Source organism: Aythya ferina (genome assembly GCF_964211825.1).
Source record: "Aythya ferina genome assembly, chromosome: 6".
In the NCBI taxonomy this organism is placed as follows: Eukaryota; Metazoa; Chordata; class Aves; order Anseriformes; family Anatidae; genus Aythya; species Aythya ferina.
The window spans coordinates 9,922,310-9,941,798 of record NC_140303.1 but is presented as its reverse complement, the minus strand read 5'-3'; the positions used below and the strand labels follow the sequence as shown (position 1 = coordinate 9,941,798).

The window sequence follows — 19,489 nt, the reverse complement described above, 5'->3', positions numbered from 1 at the left end:
AATGGGATATATCCCAGATAGGGTAGACTTGTAGGTGTGATGGTTTGAAAAGAATAAATGTGTCCATTATGTATTGAAACTGTGGTACAGAGCTGGGTCCCTTTTCTGGCTGTTATTTGGAAGCCCACTGTTTGCTGTTTTCCTTCAGTTCTGCTTTTTTTTTTTTTTTTTTTTTTTTTTTTTTTTTTTTTTTCTGAAATGAGAGGTTTTTTTGGGTGCTTAAGCTGTAGTGTCAGGGATAATGTTGCAGACTTCTTGGTAGAAGAGTACCACTGTGAAAAATCCTCTGTAGGGTGTGCCCTTCCCTGCTGCTTTCTGTGTTTCCCTTCCATAATAGTGATTAATGAATAGCACAACATTAAATTAGTTTTAGGCTTATTAGTGGAGCTGGTTGAGTGCAGAGATGTTTAAAGGTGTATCAGCATTCGGCAATCAAATTTACCATCGTAAATTGAACTTGCATTGTCTTTGGAGTTACGTGCCAGCCAGTAATTTGCTTAAACTTGCTGGTGCTGTGCTTCCTGCTCCTGCGGAGCGGGTGTCTGCTCGTTGTGTCACCTCGTGCTGAGGTTACAACAGCCTGGCAGGGCATGAGGGCAGGAGGCTGGATGTGCTTACAGCAAGGCTTCAGCTCACATGTCCATGTTTTGGATCCCACAAGTACCCACAGGAGAAGCCCGGAGTGTTTCTAACCATGGCAATGTGCTGTGTGTGTGTGTGGAGCTCTTAAAACCAGTGGCCCACACGGTCCCACCTGAAGACGCCAGTTCATGGAGAGACACTCAGAAGTCAGTCTTCCCTTTCGGAAGTACACGGAGAAAAACAACGGAAAAAAAACACATTTTTTCCCTCCCTTTCTTCCTCATCTCTTACCTTGGGAGCCTGCAGGCTCTCAAATGAGTGTTAGCTCTAATTGGAAATTGAGTCCCTTGCTTTTAAAATCTTTTCATAAGGCTCTCTCCTACTTCATTAAATCATTAAATGAGTTTAGCAGGTATTAGTTTTGAGCTTTATTAATTGTGACTTGTTTTTCATTATGAGATAATTGTCAGTCACGAAACATAACTGCTGTAACACATCTGAGTAGAGACAAAAGTTTGCAGGAGGCAGGGAGAGAGGAAACGCAGGAAGGTTAGTTGTGTAAAAACTTCTCTGAATAAATCCTCGCTGTAGGTATTTAAGGATTCCTGGAAGGTACCGCTTTTGTTTGGATGTAAAACGAGCCTATAAAAGCTTCTCTAAAGCATCGGGACCTCAGGAAGGAATTGGATGGAGAACATGATGTATTTATGGGTTGGATTGACTGTGAATGTAACCAGTCCTACCCTCAACAGGAAACTTTCCTGATTTCCAAGCCAGCTTGGTTAAAGTGATTTATGGGCATGGCAGAGCTACACAGCTTCTTGGAGGCTGTGTTTACTGGGGGCTGCAGGAGATGCAGTTTCAGCTTTGGGACCTGGGGTTGCTTGCAGCCAAAATGTTTTTTTCTTTTTCCTTCTTTTTCCAAGCTGCACAAATTCAGTGTCCTCTGCAGGTCCTCCCAAGCTGCCCTGAGTGCCCCGCGCCGCGGCTGCCACCGGCAGGGTGGTTCGGCGGCAGCGAGGCGGGTGCTGCGCGGCGGGGGGCTGCCTGCCTCGTGTTGGCGAGAGCAGGGCAATTTATCTTGAGCTATTTTCCAGGGACTTTGGGGAAGAAAACCATGCATCATCCTAAGGATGCTTCTATGAAACAATTAGGCTGCGTTACGTGATTTTTGCTTTAGCGCAGAAGCCGTGTGAAGCGTTCCCTTAGCACAGACAGGCCTTGATGCACAGTTCCAGGGAACGGAGAACAGATCCAAGCCACAAAGCGAGTTTAACTAACGCCCAGGAAATGCACTTTAAAGTTCTTTGGAGCCTCAGTTGTTAATCTAAATGTAATTCATCCTTCTGCTCAGAGAGGAATTACCGTTGTAGCGCCACTATTTGCAAGCAGTAGTGATACTGGTAGCCTCTGAACACCCATTCTTTACTGAAAATAGATTTGCCATTGCAAGGTGATAAGATAAAATCTTTTCTGCAGATGATGGCTTCTGAAATACATAAAAAAAAATACAGTTGCTGAGAATCCTGAGAATAAAAGAAACATGGCCTGTTAAGGGCTGTGTCTTGGAAATCACCCTGCTGCTGTGATTTCAGTAGCCTAGTATTTCATCTGTTGTTTAATGGTCTAACAGAGTAAAATATCACCCTGTAATGATTCTTGAATGTGTGTGGGTTTCTTTATAGCCTTTCACGGAGACGCAGGCTTCAATTTTGTCCTGAAGAAGCTCCTAATATAAATGGGTAATAGATCAGTAAATCAGATAAGACCTGCTGGTGGAGGGATGGAGCTGAGGCGGCAGCGGGCAGAGGAGCCGAGGCCGGTGGCGGTGAGCGATGGCAGCGGCCGCGCCGTTCCCTCCACTTTCTGTTCCCTTGCTGGCACCAGGAGCTCATTAGCCGCGGAGCAAGGGGAGCTTCTTGGCTCTTAGGTGAGGCTGGAGGGAACCGATGCATCATCTCTAAATTGGGCAGCTTGAACTAGTTTGTGAAGCACCCACGAGGGGATTCACCCGGTAAACTCTTTACCTTACAGCCTTTGCCGTGTTAATGGAAGCGGTTCCTTGAGGTACTGCTGCTGCAGGTGTATTCAGCCTGACAGATCAAAAATCCATTATACAGAGCAAATTTCACGATTGGACCAAATCCTGTCTGAGGCAGGACCTTTCTGTAAAACATCTGGCGCCTTGCGTTGGAATGGGTGAGAAAGCAAAAGGTTTCCCTGTAACAGCCACTGTGAGTGGGGCGGCTCTCGCGGATGGTAAGCAGAAAGCTGGGCACATCAGGTGAGGACAGCAGCATTTAGCTCAACAGGGAGAGGAGAAAGCAAAGACTGGGTTAGGGTTATCGTCTGAAAGATTACCTAACTGATGTGGTTTTAATCACATTGCATGAGAGTGAAGAGAGGTCTGGCAGAAGCCTGCAACAAGGGCTTGTAGTAGGGCTACTGCAGTTAGTGCCAGGTGATGCAGGCAGCTCTGCCTCCCGGTGGCCCTGTGCAACAACTGTGAGGGATCCCCCCAAAATATGTCCACCTTTGGCTGGCCATCAAATACAAAATGGAACACCTGTATGCAAGATAAATTCATGGATATGAGCACTAGCTAGGCTTCTGTGGCACCAACCACCTGCCACTTGCTATGAACTTGCATTTCTTTGTGTGCTTGTATTTATTTTAATGCCTTTTTGCATCTTTTTGAGCCCTCTCTAGTAAGGGCTAAGCAGTATATGAATGTATGGTCTGTGCACAAGGCAGTGGCAGGGCATGGGACTTGTATTCACTCGTTGGTTGTTTAACTTGAATCTAGCCCCCTTTGGTAGCATTTCAAGCAAGAGCCAATGTTTCTTTTGGACTTCCCAGCTTGAGTTTTGACTTGGGGAGCTTGGGCTCTTAAGGAGCCTTAAAACCCTTCCCTTCACAGGCACTGGGACAGCCAGAATGCCAGTCCCCTGTACAGAGGGAAGATTCAAGGTTAATTTTGATGGTACTACCTCATTTTCTGCTCGTGCCATTAGCATTCACAATGGAGACTCTGTTGCATTTCAGTACTTACGTCCCTGCAGACATATAGAGGCTCTCCATGAAGATGGGATTCCGTATGCACCGCTTTCGGTGAAATCTGTTTATCTACGCAGTTGGCCAAGAATAAATAAAGCAGCCTGATGGTTCCCGTGAGTATACGCTATATGGCTCAATTATTGGTGCATTATATTAGCAGCAGATGCTACATTCCCTCATATAAAAGGGAAGAAGATTTCTGAACAGTAAAACCAAATTTTTTGCTTATACACAGTAATTATCACCATTCCTTCATTTCAAAGGCATCTGTCTGGCGTAGCCACATCGTGATGTGTTGTATTACCGTTTGCATTGCCTTTTGTTCTCTAAAACAAGAGTAATAGTGACTTCCAGAGTAAAGGTTGCAGGAAGGTTTCTGCTCAGTTCAGGTGCTTTAAGCTTTGCCATATTTTCCTTTTGAATTTCCTTGAATTGCTTCAGGCATTTTTCTCAGGCAGGTCAAGTAGCTGGTAAGCCCTCAGGAGAACCTGCGTGGATGCAGGCCTGTGGGCATAAGGCTGAGTGGTTCGTGCTGTTTGGGAGCTGCCCCAGGGCAAAGAGCTGGGCAGATGTACAGCTCCGGCATCTCCAGAGCTTTTCTGACTTGCTTTTACCTCTCTTAGATGCGTCGCCACGCCACCATGTATTTTGTCTCTGTTGGGAGCTTTGGTCAACTGAGTTGATGAGCTTGTCCTCAAACAACACAGCAGAAAGATTATGGTACTCGTCACACAAAAAGAAGGCAAACAAGCAACATGTGAGATTGGGATGGGCATTTTTGCTGACACTAGATGCTATGGTATGAGGTCAGACTGTGTTTCCAATAATCCCACCAGGCTTTGTCCCAAAGGAAGGCAAAACTTGCTGGTTTACCTTAACCCTATTCGGTGTTTGAGGTCACAGCACCAGCATGCCAGGAGTGTTACCCCTCAGCTTTTGCAAGGTGAGGTCTGCTCTGCAGCTTCCCCCTCTTGCATTGGTGGGCAGTGTGATGGGAACACCAAGAAAAGGTATTTCAGCTCTCGGCTTCTAGCACTTTTCCTAGGGTTTAATGCACAACTGCGTCCCCTCCATGTGCCGACGTGACGCTGGCAGCTTTGCCAGGGGCATGGATGGAGAACAAGGGGCTTGAGCATGCGAGTGGCCGCAGCTTTGCTCAGCCCTTCCCCAAACTGCCACATCAGTGTTGTTTCCCCAAAAAGCCTCCTGTGAGTCATCTTTAGAGCCGCGCTTCACTCTGATTCCCTGCCCTACCTGCAGCGTTCAATCAGAGCGGCGGCAGCGGGAGGCTGTCTAATAGCAGACCTTTACAGAGACAGGCAGTTAATGGGAACAGTAGCAGGCCCCGAGGTGTGTTTATACAGTCGGTCTCGCTTCCTCCGCTCCTGTGATATATTAACTACTTCGGAAGTTTCCCAGCTGTTTCAGGGGATAAATAATGGCAGTGGGAGCCCATATTTAACCTTCACCGTTCAGGCTGCGTGCTTTGTAGCTGTTGTCTTTTATCTCCCTGGCTACCTGGGAAAGACTTCAGACGCTGCTCTGCACTCTCGGCCGTGCTGTTCCCCCTCTCTGGCTGCCGCTGGGCACGTGGGAAGGCACGGCCACGCGTGTATCTGTCTGAGCACAGCCTTCACCCCTGCACAGGCTGCGGGTTTTGCTCCCCCGGCAGCTGACAGGGAGTTTCCCGAGGCTCTCCCAGCTTTTGCATCTTTCATCTCTGAGTTATTTGCTTGGATGTAGCTTGTTGCTTATTTCTGTTGTGTGTTTGTTTTCCTCTAGGTCGGTGACTGATAAATAGAGGTGGTTTGGGTAAATACCAGCAAATGTCAGGTTCCCCGTGGCTCTGACTGCCCAAAAAGGCTTCAGCCAAGAAAAATTCCTTCTTGGCACAAAATAATTTCGGGCATTAACTATGGTGGAGTTGCACCAGGCTGCACTTGGAGGCAAATGAAGCTATGAGGACGCCCTTGGTGATCCCTACCTGCACCCAAATGTTACTTAACTGGGATTAACTTTCAAGGTTCTAAAATGTGCGGATTGATGCAAAGAGGTGGGCAGTGTTACCGTGCACATCAGAGCAAAACCTGTGGCACCTTTTGTCCTCAGCTGCTGTCTGGCGGGCAGGAGGGAGTCACCAGCACAAAAGCTGGGGATCAGAGAAGCAGGGGAAGGTTTTCTCACTGTGTCTGCTGGTAGAAGGTAGCTGCAGAAAAGCGGTGGGGTGGGGATGAGCACAAATAATGGTGCTCCCGGTCCTCAGCAACCTGCAGAGTAGCAGGTAGGGCAGCAACAAGGAAATAGGAGCGAGTGGGATGGCCAGCAGAAGTCAGCAGGGTACTTCTTCAGAAGTACGTATGAGTACACAGGTCATTGCAGGTCATACTGGGGGGCGATTATGTAGCTGTGCATAGTGACCTCCTGGGCCCCCTTCTGGACCCACTCTTCTGATTCTGTGATGAAAAAGCTCCTGGGGGTTATTGTGCTGCAAAATGTCCTGGTTTTGCGTGTCTTGCTGTGCTCTGTGTGCTTCCACATCCACCCAAGCAGCTTATTTAACCTTAGTGCTGAGTGCCTCCCTCTCCATTATTTCACCAAGTTAGCAGCTTAAGGATCCACAGGCTGAGATGTTCATGCTCTTGTAGAAAGCGTGCTTGAACTTCAGGATTGTTCAGGAGATAGAGCAATCCTGTGCTTTATTTATTGTCTGAATCTGAATTTCAGAATGGAAAGGCTTTCCTTGCACCAGCTCAAGGGCACTCACCTTTGTTGCGGTCACAGAATGGAAATACATGCTGGTCCAGCACAAATTCACTTCTGTCCTTGATGCAGTGATGAGTGAGATATTATTTCCTCGGTGCTCTGACTTGGAGTCTATAGACTTATTGCTGCTGACTGTAAACAGCACCGGAGCAGCTTGTTTTAGAGTGTCAGGTGTGGAAGATGTGCAGTTCACTCAAAACTCTTGTTGTAAACCTGATTTCAGCAGTTCCGTATGGACACTGTCCAGCTAAATGGCTTCGTGCTTACTGATGGGCAGCGGGAGCTGTGATTTGCTAGGAATTAGTCCAAAGCAAGGCTTTTACCCGCTCTGTGCTTGCATTGTTCTCTCTTTCTCCCTTGAGCCTCTCCGTAGCATCTGATAAGGGAAGTTCATCTCCGAGGGACTCGTGGTCAGAGGCATTTGACCCAGTTCCACAAACCGCTCCAACAGGGTTGGCTCTGAGCACTGCTCCGTTCCTAGCGACCTCAGCGCGCTGGCACGAGCACCGAATTATTGATGGAAAAGAACTTTTCTCCCTCATTTGCAAACGCAGAAAAGCATGCATGTTTTCAGTTTGGGAGCAACTCTTGAAAAACCTAATTTCAGCTTATTTGGTCCCAGTCCTCCTCTAAAGCAATATGTGTAAGAAAATCATCATCAGTGTGCCCAGCTCATTTCAGTAGCCCTGGCTGATGCCTAATGGAGCCTCAATTCTGATTTTTCCTTATCATATCCCCTCCCAAACAGGTGGACGTTGGCAGGTGCTGTTACATCTCTCTTTGAGATGTTGGTTTGATTTGCTTCCAGAGGGGCTGCAGTCAAGGCTACCTGCTCTGCTAATGAGCAGTGCTCCAAAGGCATTTCAAACCCCTTGAAAACTCGCTAGCCGAACAGGTAGCCCCTGCTGATGTCTGCAAAGCCGCTGCTGCTGCATCCTCCCTGCTGCGCCTGGCGATAAGGCACAGCTTGAAGCTTCAAATGCCACCGCCAGGCTGATCAATCTCTATCCAGCCCCGTCCTTCTCTCTCCCCCAGACAACTTCTGCTGAGGACGAGATGAAAAACGTAAGTGGCTGCTTTTGGGCGTGGGGATCTCGGAGGTGGTGGAGTTGAAATCAATCACCACCAACGACAGAGGGCTCGCAACTTAATCTGAGGGCGCGTCGCTTCTGTGGCAGCCCAAAAGCAAGCAAACAGCAGCACCAAATCAAATTGCAGGCATAGGCAAAGATGAAATGTGTCTATTTTTCCTGTTATTACCCTCAGTGGAGGAAAAAATGTATATTCCATCCACTCACCAAACAACCTGAAGTTAAAACAGGGTGGTAGGGATGCTGCTTACCTGGTGACAGTGACAGTGCTGTGCAGATGATACAGAGCAGTGAGTTCACATAATCCCAAACAGAATGTAACCTTAATCCCTAAGAAATTTCTTGCTGACATGAACACAAGATTCTGTATTTTTCAATGAGAGACTCTTTTTAATTCGTAGTTATATATTTTTCTTTCTTTTCACTAATTTCATCAAAAAGAACATTTTCAGGCATTTATCCAATTCCATACCCTCCCGAAAATGAATAAGATTTGATGGTTTTCAGCATTTTTTTTTTTTTAATTTTGGGAAGCAGTTGACTCAGATTCTCTCAAAGATCTCCTTCCTTTCATTGAGATTTTCTATCACATTTGCAAAATGCTTTTATCTGTATAACTCATTAAGATCTGACACTCTGAGGCAGGTATTATAGGACCTAAATTCTATGCTTTCTCTTGCTTTCCATCAAACGTATTTTCAGATACGCCACGCTTCAATCAATGGGACACAGCTTTTTTGCACTACTTGAAATCCAGACAGTGATTAAATGCCTGACTGCTCCTTAAGTACACACAGAAAGGCTTCAAGTTTTAAAATGAGGTGTGAATTCTTACAGGGAGGTTAATTTAGTTGATGTTGTTTAAAATAAGAAAAGAAACCCTGTTGTTATCACTGATTGCCAGGTCACTGAATAAAAGGCTTCAAAAACAGTAACTAAAATGCCTTCATTTCAGATGTGGTGCCAGCCTGCTCTTTCTCAACCTTAAAGCCACCTTGCTGGTCCTGCTTGCTTTCTTATGGGGTTATTCCTCCATGGATTGTTTTATTTTCCTCCTGCGTAGACGCCCCACATCTTTGATGGCTTGTTACCGAGAATCCCAAGTCTGTCCCCTGAACACTTTTCCAGGGGGGATGGTTTTGGCCCTGTGATTCTCCCCTTGGCATTAGCTTTCTACTTCCTCTAGTATTTTGGAGATTTCTTGAATTCAGAGCACTTGAATGTGGGGTTTTGCCAGGGTTGCCCCAGGAGCAGAGGTTGATTTCAGCACTTAGGAGACAAGTTTGAGCCATCCAGGGAGAGGGCTTGAATTCAGCACAAAATTTGGTCCCAGGTGAGATGCTGTTGTTAATTTTTTCTGAAACACATCCCTGCTGAGACAGTGCTCCTCTATTTGCACACAGGTAAGGGAGCAGTAATTTGTAGTCAGGTGCCCTGAAGGCAAAATACCGTCAGTAGATACTGGTACACCCAGAATATACCTGAAGTGATAAATGTGTTAGCAGAGATGATTTCCCTGCAGCTGCATACTACTGTAGAATTAAGTGACATAGCCAGTAACAATGATCGGGTGGAGAGGACAGCAGAAATGTCTGCATTTCAATTCAACTTTCTTTGGATTAAATGCAGTGGTCTGCAAAACATGGAAACCTCTCTTCTTGCTTTTACACCGGTACAAAGACTTATCCTGCCTGTGCTCCAGTCTGCTCTTTGCGAGGTGATTCATCTGTATCGAGTTTGCTGCGTGTCTATAAAACCAGCAGTCAGGCTGAGTAAATTAGAGCTGATGAAAAGTTTTTAGTCTGGGGACCAACAAGATAAATCCATCATACAAAATGAATCTGAATTTTTTCCGGGTAGTGTTGCTCGGTGTTGTTTCGCATTATTTCTTACAAGACTTTATAAGAATTATAGCAATTTCTCCCAGCTGGGAAAAAAAGAGATTTCCTGAAGTTCATACATTTCTTTTCAAGACTGATTGAACCTTTTCAAATAACGCAGTTATCTCCAGATCTAGAAATCTTTTTTTTTTTTTTTTTTTTTTTTTTTTTTTCCTGCTGTTCTGCATGTGGCCACCTGTCTTATTTCAGGAATATTAAAAAGTACACGCGTTGCCCTTGCCCACCTGCTTTACCTCTATTGCATCACAGCTCAGACCAAACATTAAGTGCCTTCTGAGCATCTCCCAGTAGAAATACAAAACACAACCATTGCTGTCAGTTTAATTCTGATTTAAAAAACAATAATAATTCCTTTAATGCAGTTAGGATTTGAGATAATGCCACGGTTTGATCTCTGGTTTCTTTAGCAATGAAACACGTTAAGCAACTCTCCTCTGCTTTCCCATTTTATGGCTGAAACTCCCATTGATTTATGCAATTACCACGTTGGCAAAATTTGACCAATGTTTGCCCACTAAGTAATAACAGCCTGTAACAGAGGGAGAGGGAGGGAGATGGTATTGCACAAAATCAATCCTTTCAGTCACAGTTCACCCCCCATTAGCTGAGTCTTGAACACTTGCAATTGAATATATGCTTCTGTAATTTGCGGAATTGGTGCCTCGGAGCTTGCTCCTGCCAGCACAGCGAGCACCAGCGGCTGTTTGAATTTGCATCCTAAGGAGCGGGGCTGCCGGAGGAGTTCTCCGACCCGACAGCGCTGCATAATTCAGGTGCCTTGGGTCGTTGCTGTTGCTTGCCAGATTTCTTTCTTCACCCCGGCAGATTTGGCTTGATGAGAGGAGACGTGGGGTGTTGGGAGGGGTACGATCAAGCGGGGCAGCCTCGTGTTTTACAGCTGCAGAGGATTCGGGTGGACCCAATGCTTGGGCCTCACTTTCTAGAAAGGATATCAGTGAGGAGGCAGGTGGGGAAGGAGAGGCCTTGTCTTGAGAAACCTTGAGGGCAAGGACTGGGCGGTTGCACTGGGAGGTAACCCTCTCCCTGGGGTGCTGCACTCGCTGGTAATGCACAGCAAGGGCACGAACCCCGGGCAGCACGTGAATGTATAACCAGGCAGTCCGGCCCCACCGGTGGAAATTATCTGCTGAGCTGCCAGTAAAAGAAACTTGCAAGGTCTTCAGATCCTCTGTGAATAATTCCGGTTTTCTTTTCCCACTGCTTCTGGTGGTGCTCAGTGCGAGGCACTACGGTAAGCAAAACAGCTGAGAGGACATCAAAAAGGCAGGGCAGTCCTCAAGGGTGCGCACACCACGCTGCAGCTTTAATGAGGCACGAGTAAGCTTTCTTTAAGAGAGGGATTTGATTTATTCAATGGTATTGGATTGGAATTTGTTGATATCTAATATCCTGCGGGCCGGGAGTAGCTGGTGCAGGAGTTGCAGCCCCAGCCTTTTTCCAAATGTGATTTTGGGGGTGGCTCTGAGGCTCGCTTACGCAAGGAGAAGGGCTGGATGAGAGAGAATTCGATCAGTGCTCCTCAAATCTCTGAGAGGCCGGGTTTTTTTTTGATGTTAACATCGAGTTAGTGCCTTAGTAAATGGCAGAAGAAAATCACAGATACGCTTCGAGTCACGAAGCAAGATTTTCCCCTGGAAAAGTTCCCATCCGTAGGCAGGCTTGGCACTGGTGGAGGGAGTTTATCAGAAGAAAGTTTCCACGGACAAAAAGAGATTAGGGATGGGACAGTGGCAAAGGAGTTTGGTTTCTCAGCCCTGTGTTTCTTATATGTTCATGACTGAGGTGTCTGCGTGTTGTGGGGAAGGGGAGGTGGAGGTATTAATTCTCCTGGTTCGGTGGTGGCAGGCCCCCTGTATGCAGATCCCCGATGAGCTTCGTTCCCTTTGTCCCCAGCTGCTGAGCCTGGCTGAGGAGCAGGCACCGGGGCAGAGACGTGCACGAGCCCCTGTTTGTAAACAGGATGCAGAGAAGATAAAAAGGAGAAGTAATTTTTCCACCATCACTTCTGCTTCTCCCATTAGGAAAAAAAAAAAGTCATGAACAAGATCTGCTCTGAAATAAAAAGCAAGCAGCTGTATAATATTACTACAAAGTACCCAAAGGAAGGATCATGATGGAATCAAACTGCCACAGAGAAAAGCAGTTATGGCTGTGGAAAAATAATCTTGGTGCTTTTCCTGCTCAGATACAGGTATGTGGAGGAACATCACAGCATGGCAATGAGGTGATACTTGTCATTTGTGTGACAGAGACAAATTAGAATCCAGCCATCTCGGGGTGGGAATGATTTTTGTGAAAATTAATGACTTGATTAGAAGGAGAAATGAAGCTTCTTCAAGGGGACATGCAAATAAAGGAGGAATCACTAAAACTGTCACCTGATGGAAAGCGAACATTACAAAAAGAAAGATCGGTGGGATATTATAAAAAGACAAATTTGATGCGATATTAATCATGTACCGCCAGCCTGAGCAGAAGGAAGAGCAGGAGGAAGAATTCAGCTCAGTACGTCCCTGTAGGACTTGGAAAGTGTCTTCTGCTTTTAAGGACGGGATGAAAACCCACTCCCAGGTGAGCTGGGCACATCGAGCTTGAGCCCAGGCTGGGGTGCCAGTCGTAGGTGGGCTTCTCAGGTCCTTAATTCCTAGCTGATGCTTCCAACTGTCTCCAGGCCCTGTGGGAGACATTTGCCTCCCTTCATCTAGAGACAAGGGCAGCAGAGGATTAGTCATTTCCGTAAGTGCCTGTAGTTCCCAGATGGCAAATTTGCAGAGCACGGTGTCTATCCTGGATGATTTCTGCAACCTTTCAGGAGGATTAGGGGCTCCGTATTTTAAACAACAAACAGTTGTAATCTCTGCTGGGAAGAAGCACGACAGGCTAAAGCTGAGCAAGCATTAAACCTGATTTTGAACTTCATCTGTTTCATTAAGATCTGAGACCGCAGGGGCAATTAGTTTCACGTTCAGGCCCGACCTTTCCTTTCCTTGGCCTCTGAGGACAAGCCAGTCAGCTAAGCTGAAAGCGATGCTTTTCTTAAGGAGGAATACCACCTGCATAAATGTCTGGCGATGTGCAAGCAGTATGTCGAGTTGGAGGAGTGCCTGAGAGCTTTTCTTGGGATCTCTACGTCCAGATGATCTGGAAGGGGTATTTTTGTTTCACTCTTCCTTGGGTCTGGAGAGCCACAAACGTTTCAGACCGATGTAGGTAATGCAGCGGGGTCCAAAGCTGGTTTTCAAATGCTGCATTTCTCATCCCACACGAGCAGTGGGAAAGGGGCTGATGCCCCAGGCTGCACTCTCGATGACCTCTCATGTCAAGCTTCAGTTTGATGGCAATGTGTCGTGGCCAAGGGAGGGGTCTCACAGATAACCCACAGGAATTAAATACTGGGGGCCACGCTCTCACTGCACGTGACCCAGGAGCGGGATGTGTTCCCACTGCTACAAGTGTATTTTTGGCCCATCTGTCTGCAGGCTCTGCCAGAAACCCTGGAACAGTTTTCCTACTTTGAGACGCAGTTTTCCAACAATATGGCTCAGATTTTTTAAACGTGAGGGCAGTGGATGGCAGCGAACATGGCAGCTTCTCCCGGGGGGTGGTGCTCTGCTGGGGCAGGGGCCACCCGCCTTCCTCTCCAGTTTTAGCCCCCCCCTTTCCAGGTCTGCCTATTTTAGAAAATGCCAGTTTTGCTCTTGGCAAGGAGCCTGAAACACTTGGTTTTTGAGTGGCCTCACACCTGTACCGCGGCTGCCTCCCAAACTGTCCTGGCCCAGCATCGCAGCTGGCTGTGCAGCACGTGCCAAGCTCCCCGGGCTGCTCTGCACAAACGGGTTGTGTGCTGACAACAAGGTGCAACTCTGGATGGGTCTTCCCACGTCGGCTCTCTTCCCGCTTTTAAAACTTGCTCTTTTAGCTTCGTTTTGTCCTGATGTGTTTATTTCTCAGCAGGAGGAAGGCAGCGGCGGTGAGGCAAGGGCACCCTTGGTGCCGCGCTCCCTTCGTTAACAGCAGGCCCCATTTATTTGCCAGCCAAGACCTTCCCCTTGTTCCCCTCGAACACTTTGAAGCCTCTACCTTTCTCCTCTCATTTGAAAGCAGGCGCTGGGACTGTCTTCGTATTCCCCGTGTATATTTAACCATAAATTGCATCTGACTGCGGTGACACTAATTACGGCGGAGGCGCTGGGAGGCAGCCCCCCTCGCGGGGAGCGCGGCCAAGAAACCCGCCGTGACTGGCAGGTGTTTCGACCGCTTCAGACAACTGCAATTTCCTACAGGCGTCCTTCCCCTTGGCGGGGGCCTCGTGGCTTCGGGGGGCACGGGGCTGGCCCCCGACCCCTTGGCGTCGGACCCCCGGGGTATCTGCTGCAGGCTGTCCTCTCGCTTTGTAAGGAACAAAAGGGATTTTCCCCTCCCTCGGGAAACGTGGACGTTTCCCAGCGACGTGCTGCCGAGGTGTTTGACCAAATGTTATTAAAACTCGGCAAGGGCTGATAATCCCAGAAGCAGCGCGGCGCGTTCCTGTGACATTGAAATCATTTAGTAATTTTACAGTACATTTGAATTTCGGCGTTGCTCAGCCTCTCACTTTCCATTAACTTTGCCCGGAATTTCTTATGGCCGTGCACACAAGCAGAAGTGTCAAGTTTCTCCTTCATGCTCCAAAACGCCACCTGAATCACAATTGTGCTGCAGCTAATTGTTATTAATTAAGCTGTTCCTAGCGGTCCTAGCTGTGCTCTTTCTTTTTTTTTTTTTTTTTTGCCTGTAATAAAAAGCAAACACATTCTGTAAGCGCAGCGGTTGCTGGTATTAAGGAGGGAAAACAAGGGAACCCTGTTCCCAGGAACTTCTCCGCACCCTGTGAGATGGTTTTGCTGGGTTTTGGGGTGGGCACGTGTGTGTTTTTAAGGGGTTTTGAAGCCATGCAGAGCCGGGCTCGTTGCTGCCAAATGAGATTCGCTGACCTTCCGTGCCATTTACCCGTCACAGGCAGGCAGCTCCAAGGGCATTTCGCAGCGGGGAAATTTGCACTGAGCCGCTCTGCCCGCACGTGCTCCTGCATCACTTAAGCGTGCGGCCGCGGCCAAAGCCCCGGTCACAAGTTTTGGATGGGATCACATGCCGGGAGCCCTGTGCATCCCACCGGGCTCCCCCTCCCGCCTTCCTCCCCTTTCCCAGGTTCAATTTAATGGGATCATCAAGTGGAGTGAGCGAGGAGGAAGGTATTAATGAATCGGGGACCCCAGGAGCAGTGTTGTCAGCGCTGGAAAATTGCTTCTTGGCCTTTTCTCCTTAATGAGGCTGCTGATAACGTGCCCGTTGCTTCCCACCCGGCCACGAGGAGCAGGGCGCTTGTCACTCAGCCGCCTTTCTCCCTGTTTGTTTGCGAAAATAAAATGGGGTGGGGAGGGCTTTGGGCAGAAACACCGTGTCGTCTTGTGGGATACGGGAATATAAAGCTGCTCTCGGGCTGCGGGAATATGTCATCTGTGTCTTCAAAAAAAGCAAGCAGACATCTGCTGTGCCTTTTCCTTGATTTTTTTTTTTCACCCTTGCGTTAGGTTAAGAACCAGAAAACAGGTTATTTTGGCACATCACTGGGACATGTTATTTTAACAGAGAGCTAACAGTTTCCATTTGCAGGGTAAAGGTGCTTGTAAATGGCCTCTTATGAAGTCAGAAATAGGTTTGGGATTTTTCCTAGCTGTAGTCGAAAAGGATCAGAGGAACAGCTTGTGCACAGAGCTAGGAGATCTGCCCAGGGGTACGGGGCGGCGGTGGCTCATGTTTAGTCTGTTCCTGGAGCTGCCCCCGGTGTGTACGAGGCATCGCCTTGCCTTCATCCCAACAAAGCTCTAGATGTTTTGCTGTGAAATGCCCATTCTCCTGCTGGAAGCATTTGTGGAAAAGGCCAGAATCTCATGGGAAGGCAGTGGAAGGCTTTAAGGCCGCTTACCGGGACAAAGGCCTCACTCCACTCTTCTCCAGAGCGCTGTCTCTGACTCCCTCCCCGGCTGCAGTACGGACCCCGGGGAGGTCTGGCTGGCGGATTTGGGCTGGTTGTTCCCCAGGCAAGGCATGTGTCCCGTCTGTGTCTGCTAAAGCTGCTTTGCAATGTCTGCAGAGGAGACCTGGGTGGCCGCTGTGGGGTGAGCATCTCGGGTAAAGCAAGGATCAGCCCTCCACGGGTTCCTCACTTTAGGGAAAAGGGCTAGGAAAAGAGAGAGAATCCCAACAGACCAACTTTATTATGTGTGTGTGCATACATATATGTCAAAATACATGCAGGGCAAGGAGCACGGGCTGGTGATTTTGTGTCTGCACAGTGTCTTCGCTTCCCCCTGCCTTCCCAAGGCCCTCCCGTTATTAAGGGAGGCGAGCTCCAGCGCCGATGCCTCCGTTGATGAAACACTCCTACTGCTGGGGAGCGGGGGATTCAAGCTAATGGTGCTCCTGCTCCCGGGATTTACCATTTGGAAGGTATTTTATTGCTATCTTGTGACATTTCCCTGCACTTTTATGCTCATTTATATAACTGTTGTCCTTGATTTACGGCCGGTTTTCTTCATGTGTAGCAGTGACATAAATTGTGCAGCCCTACTTTCGGAGGTTATAAATTTGAGGAGTTCGGTAAACTATGGGTTGGGGGGAAAAGGGCGGAAGCCTTTTGAAGAGGCTTTTGATCACAGCCCCAGACAAAATAACCAGTTCTTTCGGTGCAAATCCGAAGCAAGCATCCCGATAGGTTGGGGCAGCCTGCTTCTTGCCAGCTGTGGGGCATTTGTAGGGTGAAATGCGAGGTGTCGGTGTCTGGTAACAGGATGCACAAGGCCAAACCCACACGGCAGTGGCGTTTTTACGGCGAAGCCTCGGAGCTCTGTTAACCGAGGCCTGCGAGGGGTTTTCGGAGGAGCAGCAAATCAATGTGCTTCTTTTCATCATAGTCCTGCTTGTTCAGATGATGTTGTTTAAAACCCTCAAACAAGCTGAGGTTCCCGAGGAGCGGTCGGCGGCCATCAGAGTTGCGAAGCCTATCAAAGCCACCGGTCAGGCCAGTGAAATAAAGAGCTCAGGTTGTGATTTTCTTGGCATCTCTCTTTGTAGAGGAAGAGAAACAGCTCATTTAAAAACTGCTTTCTGAGTTGGGCTGTCAGAGCAGCTTTCTGTTGACCTTTACAAATTGATACCGGCACAATCAATGGCCAGAAGTTTAAGGGCAGTCTCTGGGGGGGGTGGGGAAGAAACCCAGACCTTTATAAAATATATATGGAGTGCATTTTAAGAAGCCCAACAGAAAGAACAAGCAACGTTAACAGAGAGCATATTGGAGAAAACTGATCCGTAAAGAATTCATAATACACAGTTTTGACTACAGTTACTTAGAGCTTGTCTTTTGGGATGATTTCTGAAAGTACACGAGACAAAAAAATAATAAATGTGCCTTATAGGAAATCCAGAACAAATGATATGTTGGGCTTGGAAAACAATTGGAGGTTTTGAAGGTGCTTTGCCTGAATCGACTACAGGTGAAGTGCATTTGGGAAGCAATTTCCCAGCACCTGCGACACCCCCGCCTCCTTATAGCCTCGGAAAAATGAAGCTGCTTGAGGAGACTCAATAGAAATTCCATGAGAAGGGGTAAGTCAGCCCGACTGTGATTTCAGGAACCAGCTTGTGTGTTTTCTGAGCAGTCAGGGAGACAGAGGGAGGAGCTCATCCAACGCAGCCCTGCAGCCCTTGCTTCCCAGGTAAAACAGGAGGAAACTTCAGCACTGCGCTGAATACGCTGCTCTTATACAAGGAAGTCATAAATTGAAATATGTTCCTCTGTACAGATATAAAATTAAAAACCAGTCCCTTTACTTCTTACTAGGGACAAAGGCTTCTCATCAGTAGCGGTAAGGTTTTATACATTGTGTTTGGCAGAGCTGAAGCCCTCAGGGGCCTCAAAAGACCTGACTGGGTGCTCAGCACATCTGAAGGATAGGCGGGTGGGTTGTTTAGCTTTTCATTTTGATTGTATTTATGTTGTGGGACCGGGCTCTCAGTTCCAAGCACGCAGGTGTGAGAAAGCAGGAGCTTGGTGAGTGAGGGTGCCGTGCAGGGGAGGCGCAGCGATGCATGCGAAGCTGTGCGGGAAGTACAACTGGGGAAGGGTGCGTGTGGCAGAAGATAACAGTTTAAAACACTAGCTTAAGACCAGGCTATGTGTTTTACATACACAGTATAGGAAAAAAAAAAAGTTTCTTGCATAGAACCATTACTGAAAGTTTGTTTTTCCTGCCTATAAACTGATACCTGAACTTGGTTTAATAACACATGGTTTTTGTTGCTCTGCGTGGCCACAGGCAATTAGGAAAACACAGCCACCAGTTCAAGGAAGGCTTCTGGAAGGAGCCCTTGAGACCAGTGCTTCAACTTGGTGACCTCCCTACAGCTGGGGTCCAGCATTTTGGCTCTGGGCAGTCGGTGCCATCAGCCCCTGCAGCTCCCCAGCATCAACACAGCGAAACCTTCCCTGCCTTGCAGCTTTCAGTAATTACCATTTCAGCTGTCTTCCACGAGCTGAATTCTCCTGTCTGTTTGACAAGGAGTTGCTTGAGAACCTGTTATTTTCATCAATGAAAATAAACTGTGTGCAGCTTCAGCTTAATAGACAGGTGCATATTTGCTAAAATAGTGTGATTTTTTTTGGTTTAATTGCACTCTCCTGCATTACCCTGTCCCCTTGAAGCAAGCTGGGCTCACTTTTGCCCCTTGGATGGGGGCTCCCAATCCCAGCACGCTTCCAGAGGGGTGCTGGGTTTCCTTACTCCCCAAATGTTTGTCCAGGGGCTTTGTTTAACCCCCTCCTATGTTTTGTCTTGTGGAGTTGCCAAAATCTGGGGAGGTTGATCATTCCGAAGCAGTCCACTTTGTGTGCTACAATTCCATAGTTACCTTAATAACTTTAATAGGTGGTCTTTGGATTATGCGATAATTACCGATGCAAAGGGAGAATGACTTCAATGGGAGATGTCAGGGGAATTTCCAGGGAGATTTCAGTGGCTCGTGCACACCCTGTAACGACGGGGCAGTTGCTGTGTGCTTCAGTGGTGAGTAATTGCCCCGCTTACATCGTAGATATAAAAGCACCCGGCCCACCTACCCCTCCTGAGCGTCATCTTTTATACAGACAGTGCTTAAGTAGCAGTAAGCAGGACCCGAGGGCTGGTTCCCATTTGGCCGAGTGTTTCAATATCCTACTGGCAGCGAGGACCGAGATCCCCTTCTCGTTGCAGCGGCTGCCGGGGCTCCTGCTGGATTCCTGGGGATGAGGATCCGGCCCACGCTGAATGAATGCGCTCCCTTGTGCCCGCACCAGCTCGGTGTGTTTGTACAGCGTTAATTAAAATGCATTTAAGTTGAGCGAATGCTTGTGGCACTCGGGGCCCCTCTGGGGAAGGAGCAGGCAGCCAGGCGAGCGGAGCCCCCGGCTGTTGGCGAGTCCCAGCAGGGCAGCCGGAGCTGCCGGCGAGGGCGGCTGCTGCTTAGCAGCAGGCACTGCTCTGTGCCAGCCCCCGGTCCCAGGAGAGCTCCTGCGTGTCCCCACTCCATGGGCAGGGAGGAGGTCTGGGGCCAACCTGGCAGCAGATGGCTTTGGTGTCACTAAATCGAGTTGCGGTAAAGGCAGAGGTGCAAAACCAACCCAAGTGCTTCCCTGCCTTCAGCTCCCGCCCGTGTGCTTGTGCTCCATCATCTCCCCCCGCCGACCTGGCCTTCCTCTGGAAATCTACTAGCATTGAAGAAACGCCCTAAAGCCTGTGTTTTGGTGCTGTAGGGGAGGATTTAGGTTCTTGGTGTTAGAAGCTGCATTCACAAGCTTAATTTTGGGTGCTGCACAGAAAATGAGGCGGGAACAGGCAGGCTGTAGATCTAAGACCAGACTAAGCCTGGTGCTGAAAGCAGAGACTGCTCCAGCCTCTCTTAGATAATGTCTATTAATTGCTCATTTTGGCCCGGCGCTTCATCAGGAGAAAAACTGTAAACGCTGAAAACACTCAGTGAAGTAAGTTATTTTTTGCA

General features: G+C 48.1%; 1 protein-coding gene and 1 long non-coding RNA gene across 7 annotated transcripts in view; both read left to right on the top strand.

Moving 5' to 3' along the window:
• Positions 1 to 18,101, top strand: part of LOC311439271 — a 78,151-nt gene extending 60,050 nt beyond the window's left edge. Inside the window, exon 3 of the long non-coding RNA XR_014694634.1 lies at positions 17,773 to 18,101. This is a non-coding gene — a long non-coding RNA (uncharacterized lncRNA). The remainder of the gene's footprint in view (positions 1 to 17,772) is intronic.
• Positions 1 to 19,489, top strand: part of ERBB4 (erb-b2 receptor tyrosine kinase 4) — a 590,714-nt gene that overhangs the window by 203,013 nt on the left and 368,212 nt on the right. The gene's annotated exons all lie outside the window — the stretch shown is intronic.